Here is a 12,220-nt window from a genome sequence, read left to right as displayed (position 1 = left end):
CAAAGGTATCGACCAACAAGTCTCATTTGAGCCCGCATTTAAAGATTCTTAGAATATTCTTTTCTATTTATTTATTCCTCGAGACTGGAGCCCTATCCTCGCGTCTTTAACATCTGGGAACGTGAGAGAGCCTCCCAAGAACTCCTCCTTGGTAGTGGTGAAGCATCTTCTTCATCAATCATTGCCAACCACTTATTCTTACTTTCTTGTTCCACTTTAAAGGTATGACTCTCTCTCCTAATCACTTTCTCACTCATCTTTTCTCTATTTTACTGTTGGGACCATGGTCAAGGTGCTGCAACCTTGCATACACCTTGCCATGAACCTTCTAAACCCCATACAATGATGTTTTCACCGATATGACTATGATTGATTCACCTCATGATCATTGACTACACATTTCCATGATTTATTGCTTACCAACTTGCTTTATTTACCAAAACTGAGATGAAGCTCGTGATTTACTTAATCTATACCTTGCATATGTGCTCCATGTTACTTCTAAACGATTCCCTACCTAATCCCCCATGTTTTCCCCTAATTTGCATTGAGTTATAGCCAATGCTATGATCTACAACTCTTAACCTTAATATGTCAATTTGGGGATTTCCAAATGGACCATTGGATTATGAAAGTTTCTTGATAATTAGTGTCCCCATGTTGTGCTTAGACTATCCTCCAAGTTTCATGTCAATCCGAGACCAGGAAGACCAAATCTGGGCAAGAATCCGAAAAGCCAGCTTGCTGTCCTGGAATTGATTTGGTCAATACTATTGGTCGATACTATTGACCAAATGTATCGACCAATGGAGTTGCTGTCAGCAACTTTTGCCCAGTTCTGATTCGTTTGATCTCCGATTGTTCGATTTCTTCTCTAACCTTTCATATATGCTTGTTTAGGACTTTAAGACTATTTGGGCCATCGCTTGTGATCTTGGACCATTCTCTTCTCCGATTCAAGGTAAGGATAGTTATCGATGTAATTACCTAGGATATGGAAATCTTGACTTGGTATTCCTAACCTAGTAAATATAGTTTCTATTTTATATTCTTATCATGTTAGACTTGCTACATATGTCTTTTAACAGTAGCTTTGTGTTTACATTATATTACTTCAATGTTTTATCATGTTTATCAATTTCAATATATGATGACTTATGACAATGTCATGAATTGAATGTTTATTATGACGTTGTATCTTGTGAACTGATATGATGAACTTGGGCATGTGATTGCTTAAGTATAACTTGGGATTGAGGGGTACCCTACTGGTGCTTCTTGTCCTTGGACATCGGAGGGAATAGTATGGGATGTTCTCCGAAGGTGTCCATTGACGCTTTCCCGGGTTATTGAATGACATGCATAGGATTCGTCTAGATGTATGGCTAGGATGTCCCTATCATATCAGACCCGATTCGGAAGGGCATTGAGACCGAACAACCCGTGGTAGTAGTGTGGATTTGTGGGCGCTCAAGACCGGTATCCACTCCGTGAGAGGACATAAATTGCATTACGGTTACCCGAAAGGGGCCATTTATTGGTAGGGTTACAAATGGCTAGACTTGGGCTCACGGGCACTCAAGACCGGTGAAATGATCCGTGAGAGGGACGTGAGAGCTTCCCGTTTACCATTTGTGGATGACCAATAGGGTTGATGAGTCCGGTGAGTAATATCCGTGACTCTAGTGTGAAGGATACCATAAAGGATCCCGAGAGGGGAGGAATGGAAGTATCTGGAACTGGCATGATATGATTAAGTAGATGACTTGCATTGGGCTAGGCTATACCCTGACATGCGCCAATACTTAGACCAAACGGTGATGTGAGAGAGCGGTGACCGAAACCCCCAACCATGGATTTGTCCGAGAGGGATGCAGGACCCAATTCCCCCGGTGATGAGTGATCGAGACTACCTAAAGAAGTATGGTGCTATGACTTAAAGCATGTCTACCATAGATGACCAGCATACTTAGAATAAAGTCATATTGCATTATATGCCTCATATCATCTCGCATCATTTTATGATTATCTTGTGGTTTATGTGTGGTGGGATAACTTCCTTCCCGAGTTCTTTTGAACTCATTCCTTTTCTCGTTGCAATATTTTGTTAGGCTATTCTACAGGTGATTACTCTGATGGCACCCTCCCTGAGGCGGACCCGGATACCTCATACTACCATCCGGAGGCTGGCTACGTTGAAGACTTCGGTGACCATACCGAAGAAGATTACCAGGCGTACCAGGGTTAGCCCCGGAGTCGTATGGGAGCAGTCATGTTGGGTCTCCATGATCCTCAACTTTGAAGAAGATATATTTATTATGGAGGAGACTTATGAGTAGTTATCCCTTCTTTTGTGACAGTATACTTAGAGAAATTGTAATAACTTTAACTTACCTTTATAACTTGAGATGTGTACTTAACTAAATTTTGACCTCACTTCCATTTGGTGAAGGAGTGGATTCCGCCCACTGCCTTCTTAAGTTATCTGATTTGATATTTATTTCCGCACTCTGATTATGTCTGACACCTTATTTTTGAATTCCATGATCATTCATTGTTAGTTTATGATTATTACCTGTTCATGATTGTATTATCGTCGATGTGGATTATGTGGTCCCTGAACTATGGATCTTCGGGGCTGTGGATCACATCCCGGGTATGCCAGATAGGGTACCGGCTGGGTGGATGTGACAGTGAAGATTCTATCACCTTTAGCGAAGAAGACGAAAGAGATGTTTGTTTACCTCATGATGATGCTATAGTCATCAAGGTAGAGATTGCACGGCGGGAAGTGCATAGAGTATTGATTGATACAGGGTCTGCAGCTGACCTAATTTCTTACGAAGTGTATCAAAAATTGAAGGTGGATCAGGACTTGATGAAACCTTCATCTACACACCTATATGGCTTTGCAGGGTCATCTACAGTAGCGGAAGGATCAGTTCAGTTGGATCTTTCCATTGGAAGTTTTCCCAAAGAAACAACTGTCCGAATCAATTTTTTGGTGGTTCGAGAACTACCAGCCTATAATATGATTCTCGGGCGACCATCTTTGTCCAAGATAGGTGCTATTGTTTCGACAAAGCACCTGAAGATAAAATTCCCGACTGATATGGGAATCGGTCAAGTCTCCTCTGACCAGAAGATCTCTCGGCAGTGTTATGTTGCCTATTTAAAAGACAAGGAGGGTCCGAGGAAGGTTACTGCCCTCCCCGTAGAAGTTCGAGATGATCGGGAAGAGACAGAGATGCAAAGGCCCAAACCAGTGGAGAAGCTGGAGCAAATCCAGCTGTGTACCGAGGATGAGAAAAAGATTACTTATGTCGGATCTGAACAGCTAGAAGAGTTTAAAGATGAGTTGAAGTTATTTCTTCAACGAGAATAAGGATGTATTCGCATGGTCTCGCCGAGGACATGCCGGGGATCGATCGGGCCATTGCAGAGCACAAACTCTAGATAGACCCTAAGGCGAAACCAAGTGATACGAGTAAAAGAAGAAATTTCTCTATTGAAAAGTATGAAGCCGTTCGGAACGAAGTTGAAAAACTTAAGAATTCTGGTTTCATAGAACCAATCGAGTGCCCAACTTGGTTGGCCAACGTGGTAATGGTGAAAAAGGCGAATGGGAAGTGGAGGATGTGTACAGACTACACGGATCTAAACAAAGCTTGCCCAAAAGATTGCTACCCGTTGCCTCGGATTGATCTCTTGATAGATGCTACTACAGGATATGAAACTTTAAGTTTCATGGATGCCTACTCAGGGTATAATCAGATCCTTATGAATAAGGAGGATGAGAAGTATACGGCTTTCATGACTGATTGTGAAAGCTATTATTACAAGGTCATGCCTTTTGGTCTGAAGAATGCAGGAGCAACATATCAGAGGGCCGTCAACAAGATTTTCAAAGAGTTGATAGGAAAGAATGTTGAAGCATATGTTGACGACATGCTTTGGTGAAAAGCTTTACAAAAGCAAATCACATTGCGGATTTGACCGAGGTTTTCTCGATCGAGGAAACATCAAATGAAGTTGAACCCCGAAAAATGTGCCTTTGGAGTCTCCTCGGGCAAATTCTTGGGTTTCATGGTATCATAGAGGGGAATTGAGGCAAATCCTGCCAAAATACAAGCTCGATTGATATGGAGGCTCCCAAAACTGTTCGGGATGTACAATGTTTGACGGGGAGAGTTGTTGCCTTAAATCGATTTATCTCCAAGTCCGGAGAAAAATGTTTGCCTTTCTTCAAGGCACTTAAAGACTTGAAGGGCAGTAAGGAAGCAAAGTGGACTGAAGAGTGCCGGAAAGCTTTCGAGGAATTAAAAGAAGCACTTGGACAACCACCGATCCTGTCCAGGACGGAGAAGGGGGAAATAATTACAGCTATATCTAGCGACATCCCTTTCGGCGGTCGGTGACAGTACTTGTTCGGGAGAAAGATAAGAAACAAGTGGCCGATTTACTATGTAAGCCACGTGTTGCTAGATGCGGAGACGAGATATTCGCAGATTGAGAAGCAGTGCTCTGGCTCTCATGATGGCCACCGGGAAGCTAAGGCCATATTTTCGGGCTCATCCAATTGAGGTATTTACAACTTTTCCTCTTAGTAAAGTTCTTAACAAACCTGATTTGTCTGGAAGGATGGTATCCTGGTCGGTTGAGCTAAGTGAGTTCCAAGTGAGTTTTAAACCCAGAACTGCAATCAAGGCTCAGGCATTAGCCGACTTTGTAGTAGAAACTACTGCACCAGTGGAACCCACCATTGAAGATCCCATTATACCAACCACTTGGGAGGTATATGTGGATGGTTCGAGTAATAAAGATGGAGCAAAGCGCTGGAATTTTATTAAAAAGTCCAGCAGATTTATTATTCGATATGCTTTGAGATTCGCATTTGATGCAAGTAATAACGAAGTAGAATATGAGGCTCTGATAGCAGGACTTCGGTTGTCAAAAGCATTATCTATTGCAGATGTTACTATTTATAGTGACTCTCAACTTATAGTCAACCAAGTCCAGGGGGAGTATGGCATTAAAGAACCACGTTTGCAAAAATATCGGGAGATAGTGCAGGCATTTCATAACCAATTTCGAATTTGAAGATATCTCGATTTCGAGGAATGAAAATTCAGTGGCGGAGATGAGCTATCCCGACTAGCCAATGCCAAGGAAAAGAATCTAGACCCTTCGGTCTACATTGAAGAGGTAACTTTTCCAAGTTATCATGAGAAAGAAATTTCTTATATTGAAGCAGAACGTTGCTGGATGGATCCAATAATCGAATATCTAAGAGATGACAAGTTACCCGAGGATCCAATAGAGGCAAGGCTGATCAAGATTCGATCAGCTAGATTTGTCATTCAGAATGGGAGACTATACAAAAGATCTTATGCTGGACCCCTTATGAGATGTATAGGCCCCGAAGGAGCAAAATCAACTTTGGCTGAGGTTCATGAAGGAATTTGTGGCGCTCACATGGGTGGCAGAGCCCTGGCCCACAAAATTCTAAGACTTGGGTTATATTGGCCTAAGATCCAAGAGGCTGCTATGGACTACGTTCGTCGATGTAGTAACTCAAATTCATGCTACAGTATCGAAGCACCCGGCGGAAATTATGACTTCAATTCTAAATCCTATTCCCTTTGCAATGTGGGGAATTGATATCATGGGCAAATTCACCAAGGCATCGGGCGGACGAGAATATCTGATAGTAGCAATTGATTACTTCACAAAATGGGTAGAAGCGGTTGCCGGCGACAATTACCGAGAAAAAGTGGAGAAATTTGTGCTTGAATCAATCATATATCGCTTTGGGATTCCAAAGATAATTGTCACTGACCATGGTACTCAGTTCGACTGTCCACAATTTGAGCAATTCTGTGGAACATATATGATCGAGCATCGTATGTCCTCAGTGGCATACCCCCAAAGCAATGGGCAGGTAGAGGTTACTAATCGAACACTACTGGAAGGAATAAAGAGAAGACTCGAAGCTGACAAAGCTTCTTGGGTCGAAGAACTACATAATGTACTGTGGGCTTATAGAACTACGGTTCGAACACCTACAGGAGAAACTCCATTCAGGTTGGCATATGGATCAGAAGCATTGGCACCTGTGGAAATAATGGCGGGGACGTTACGGGATCGTGAGTTCGAGGAAAAAGCAAATGAACAAGGACTGCTTGATAGTCTTGATTTGTTGGACGAAGTTCGGGCAAAGGCAATAGCACGAACTCAACATTATCAAAGAAGGATAGCATCTCATTATAATACTCGAGTGAAGAATCGTCGGTACTTAGCCGAAGATTTAGTGTTGAGAAACACCCTAGCTTCCGACCCGCGTCACCAAAGAAAGTTGGACCCTTCCTGGGAAGGACCTTATATGGTTGTGAAACCGGTCGGTTCAGGAGCTTACAGGCTGAAGAACATAGATTCCCAGAAAGAGTTGGATCGTCCGTGGAATGCTAGGCATCTCAAAAAGTTTTATCCTTGAGGATGATTTCGATTTTGTTCGTGATATAATCATTTTCAACTCAATCAATGCAATTTTTGGTTTTTCAACAAACTATCTTTTGATTGGGGGGCATCATACACCACATTCAAGAACAAGATCCAACTATAAGGCATCGGATGAAAATTCGTGTGGGTCCTTCAACACTTCAACACTTATGGAAAATCTTTCGAACTTTCTTAAGTCGGGGCATCGGATGAAAATCCGAGTGAGTTCCTTTTGCAAGGCGTCGGTTTGATACCCGAGTGAGTTCCTTCGAGACTTATTGAATTTTTGAATTACCCTTAAGTATAAGGCATCGGTTTAAAACCCGAGTGAGTTCCTTCTCAGACTTATTGTATTTCTCCGGAAATCCTTAAGTATAAGGCATCGGTTTAAAACCCGAGTGAGTTCCTTCTCAGACTTATTGTATTTCTCCGGAAATCCTTAAGTATAAGGCATCGGTTTAAAACCCGAGTGAGTTCCTTCTTAGACTTATTGTATTTCTCCGGAAATCCTTAAGTATAAGGCATCGGTTTAAAACCCGAGTGAGTTCCTTCTCAGACTTATTGTATTTCTCCGGAAATCCTTAAGTAAAGGCATTGTTTCAGACAACTAAGACCTAATACAACGGCGATTCAAGTGGCTAGCAAAGTTCAAGATAAAGTAATTTCTTATTTCTTCAGAAGATCCAAAGAGGCCAGTATCAAAATAATTACAAGAGCTGAATACAATCTTTGATCAAAGAAGCAAGTCATTACAGGTGACTGTTAACAAGTTATACAAGATCGACGCGACTTTGCTAGAACAAACATATGAGTCAACCATTGGTGGGGAGTCAAGGAGAAGAAGAGAAGAAATGAGGATTACAAAAATATTTCGATATTCAGAAAATCCTCCGCAATTTCATACTCTTTGTCCAGCTTGTCCAAGAGAAGAATGGTCCTCGACCAAGCTCGCATTCGGCACAAGCTCGTCATAATTGACTTCTTCCAGCGGAGAATAAACAGGAGAATCTTCCAGATATTGCATAATATCTGGATCGGAAGGTGGAGGATCAATCTTATCCTTGGTCCCGGTCGGGAGGAGGAATACCCGGGTCGGTAAATACTTCGGGATGGCAAACAAGATCGTAGGGAGTCGTATCAAAATGAGGATCTTTCCTTAATATTGATTCCCATACTTCGTTCTCACCATCCCGGTACGCCTGCAAGTTATAAGCATTCAACATATCAACAAAAGGCTTACTGTGTAAATACTTGAAGACGCAGCTCTCTGCGAACATCGGTTGGAAGGGATTCGGGCAAAGGAACGACAGCTTGCCTTTCGGGTAATGTTTCAAATCCTTTAGCTCTTGACTTTCCAACTGTCCGCTCCAGTCGCCGGATCTTCTCCCTGGCATCATCCAAATCCGACCGAAGACGACCAATCATCGAATTCTTTTCTCCCGCCACCTCCCAAGCTAGATTCCGAAGGCGAGCAATCTCAACATCTTTAGCTTCGAGATTTCCCGAAGCCTAGAAACTTCATTGCTCAACCTATCGAGTCTAGAAACTGCTTCCACTTGATTGTGGAAGTTACCCAAGAAGGCTCCCGCAAACAACTTTCGAGTTAGCGAGGAGCGAGAAAAGTAATTTTTCAAAATCGGAGGATAATGAAGAAAGACTTACATCACCAAAGTGACTTCGTAAAGACTTCATCTGGAAGTTTGGAAAGAACTGCGCTCTCGAAGTCATTCGAGCAGCAGTACACCATTCCAACGCTCTCGTCAAACTCGTTTGACACTAATTCAGCGAAGGATGAGAAGGATGAACTACACCAAGCAAAGGATGAGCTTCATCACTTGTCACCCGACGGCGCTTCCCGGTAGCAAAATCCTCCAACTCGGAAGGAGAGGAGGAGGATGCCAAACAAGCACTAGAGTTAGAAATAGGAGCAGCACTGCTGGGACCACACCTTCATCGACGCCAACATAGTTTCCTCGGATGCCCGAAGAGTCTTCTTCGGGGGTGCACCAACAGGCTCACCAACAGGCTCACCAGCAGGATTGCCGGCATCACCATCGGCAACGGAGTGATCAAGATCTTCCTGGGAAAGACGAGCGGTCACTTCGGGCAAAGGAGGCACAGGGACAGCATCAACAAAAGCTGCAGGAATCTGACTTGAAGATTCACCGCCAGCAGTCGCCTTACGCTTGGAGGATTCACTAGCTGAAACCACCGCACTGGCCCCAATCACCACCGACGGAACGCTATTCTTACGAGATTTTGCTCCGATAAAGTTCGGGTTGATCTTGGGAGCCACTAAGCAAAACAACAAAAAAAAAAAACAGCCGTATCAGTACAGAAATAAACGACAGCAACAATGGGGAAACCCTAGTTTTCGAAAAGCTTCTGACAGACCAACAAACTAAACCCCAAGTATAACTACTGTGCAGTTTACTTCGGGGGGAAGAGGGGAAAGAGATGAGAAATAAAAAAACTCACTTGTTCAGAAATGAATAGAGCTGCCGTTGAAGTACGAGGAGTACGGAAGCAGGCCGAAGGACGAAAGGTTGCTTTGGCACTTTAGCAAATCTAACTTGCAGAAGCTAGGATAGATGGAGAGTACCCACGAAGGCTTTAAATAGCCTCAGGTATAAGACGACGGTTGAAGGCTAAGGACAACCGACGACCCAGATCGAAACGACGCTTCGAAATCCGCAAAAAGCAAGATCAACGGTCGAAGGGATGCCACATGGAAACATGTGGAAGCGAGCACCTGATGCAGAGAAACCTCCAATCGTCGCACTGCCATTAAAATAATGGATGTATTTCCGATTCATTGGAAACAGTGAATGGTACACAAAAGCAGGAAAACGTTTGAACTTCGCAGAAGGGAAACGTGCGGACTTTGCAATAAATGAAGTAGTGGGGAAGATTAACACATCTTCCCGAAACGCATCTTCACAATATTTCTACAAGATCATTATTCAACGAGGAATGAAGAGTTAAGTGATAAGTTTTATCATTAATACTTTGATATTCAAGGCAATACTTCGGCAGGAGACGGGGAAATTTTGAGGCCAACATGAATAAAGAAATGTCTATTCATTATATTGAGGGTACGTCTTTACAAAAGAACAACTCCCTAAGCCTTTTCTTCATTGTTGCCCGAGGGACCCTGGTCGGGAGGACTTTTCTCAGGACCATGAGAAGGACCTTCCTCAAGAGTGGCATCAGCTGAATCCTCTACAGCAACAACTTGAGACTCGGCTTGTGATTTCTCCTCTGGAAGTGCCGGCTCATCATCTAGATATGCCTCATATTGAGGGTCACTGGAAAAGGATCATCTACTCCCCGAGCCCGGTCCGGGAGATCCATACCAACTTTCCCGAAGACCTCTCGGGTGGCATACCTCGCGAAAAGGAGCAAGTGTCGAAGTCGGGGATCATTCCAAGGATCCGCTCCCAAACGTCGTTACGCCCCCATGCGATAAGCCCGAATGTTGTAGAAACCTAGCAATTCGGAGAAAGGTACGCTGTTCGGGTATTTTCGAATGCACTCCTTCCGAAGGTCGGCTTTATATGCTCGGGCTTGCTAGGGATTGCCAACTTCGGATGTTCTTCGAGATCCCTACTTTTGATTTCAAGGCTGTCACCAAACAACGTGGCAGCCGCCTTTTGCTTCCCGGCCTCGCGCTCGGCAGCAGAGACACGAATTCTCGAAGCTTCAAGAGTTTCCTTGAGGGAGATCACTTCTTCCTCATGCTTTTTCTGCAGCTCCACGGTAGCTGCAGTCAACTGGTCTATTTCAGAATTGGCCTTGGCCAATTTCTCTTCACAAGTTTGCAGCAAGGAGCTGGTGCAACCAACCTGGCTCAATGCTTCCATGTGTTGATAAAAGCTCAACACAACATTCCTGGGAAGACGGAAGATATCAGAAGAAGTCATAAGAAATTATGAAAACATAAGTAAGCAAGAAGACCGGTACCTTGTAGATTGACTAACAAGGGAGGTGTCATCCAGGGCTTCAAACTCCCGGCGATCGAAGGAGCAAGACCGAGGGAGCTCCACTGCAGCTTTCTCGGGATCCCGAGTGACCCTGTCGGTCATCTTCAGGGTCCACTGGGGGATGAAGACTTCCTCACCATCCGTCGAAGCTTTGGATTTTTTGTTGGAGGGAGCATCAATTGTGTCATGCCTCCTCTTGGTTCGGACGGAGGAGGAGACATTAGCCCTCTCCACCATTGGTTTCTTCCCTTTGCCTGAAGCATCAGCTACGGGCCCGATATTCCCGATACCCCCGTAAGAGGGGTCGGGAGAGGGAAGAGAAGCCTCTTGATCTGCAGTCAAGACCCTGGGTGATCGTTGCTCGGCTGTCACAACGGCCCTAGCGGCCTTCACCCGCAGGCTTTCAGGGTTCGTTTTGGGAGGCACTGCAAAGAAGAAGGACAAGAATCAGAATTCAAGACATATCACTTCATTCAAATCAAAGGATGATGGTTAGAAGCTCACAATGAGCCAAGCCCCAGTACTGAAGGATGGGGTTATACTCCATTTCATATCCATGTATCTCTTGATACCACGGAATGGATTTGATCTTCCTGATGGCCGCCTCGTCTTCTTTGGATAAGGGAAGGCCCCGGTTACTTTCGGACGAAGAAGTAAACCTCCTCCAGGTGGTCGGGAAGTTAAGATCTGATGGAGGCGCTCGACAGAAAAAATATCGTTCGCGCCATCTTTTGTGGTTAGAAGGGCAAGTTCCTTTGACAAGGATGCTGCCCCTCCAATCAAGTTCAGCCTTATTGCGTTTGGAAAGAAAGACCCATCCGGGAGGATGGGAGATAGAAAGAACATGAAAATGTACAAAAAGAGAAAGAGATGGCGTGATGCCAAGCTCAAAACACAAACCCAAGAAGCCGACGATGAGACGTCAGCTATTGGGGAGGAGCATTCCGGGACAAATGTTCCAGTGATTCAAAACTGCAGGAGAATAAAGGATTAAAAAGGGAAAGCGAACCCCGCTTTCCAGGTGCATCTATGTACAGAGAAAATTCACCCGAAAGGGATGAATCAACCCTCTCATCGGGGTGGGGAGCCCTAACCCGATAGGAGGAAGGAAGGTCAAAATCTTGGACAAGTTGAAAGAAGGGTTTCTCCATTATAAATGGAAGGAACAGAGCCAGCCCACCATTGGACCCGGAGGTTTGAGGTTGCCTAGAAGAATCAACGATCTTGGAAGATCCAAACTCGACAAGGACAGGGGAAGTTTCGGTTTTTCTTTCAAAACCTTTTTGAGAAACTTCAGCGAACTCCCGCCGGAGGACGGTTAGGGTTTTGTTATCACTATCCGATTGTTCGGGAGCAGGAGAAGCAAAAGCATCATCGCTATCACCAACATGGGGTACTAAAGAAGCCTATCGTCCGCCATTACTCGTTCCAAGTAAGCTACAAAAAGAAAAGACCAAGAAACTTACCGATTCAAGTGAGACGGAAGCTTGAGAGCGGGAAGGCGCGAAGCGCACAACAAAGGTTCAAATTCCAGACAGGAAGAATGAAACCTACGAGGACAACGAACCGCTTTTAAAACTCCCGCACGAGTGTTCGGGAATCTGAACGATCGAGATTGATTCAAAATCAACGATCAAGATTGAAAGACGTTTTGAAAGTTTGAACTCACGAATCCGAAATAGGCGTTCGGAAACCGTCGCTTGGATGACGTGAGCCACGACAGATCAACTGCAACGAAG

Source organism: Hakea prostrata, chromosome 3 (assembly GCF_041222555.1).
Source record: "Hakea prostrata isolate BN-2017 chromosome 3, UWA_Hpros_2, whole genome shotgun sequence".
In the NCBI taxonomy this organism is placed as follows: Eukaryota; Viridiplantae; Streptophyta; class Magnoliopsida; order Proteales; family Proteaceae; genus Hakea; species Hakea prostrata.
Note: the sequence above shows the minus strand (reverse complement) of the source record.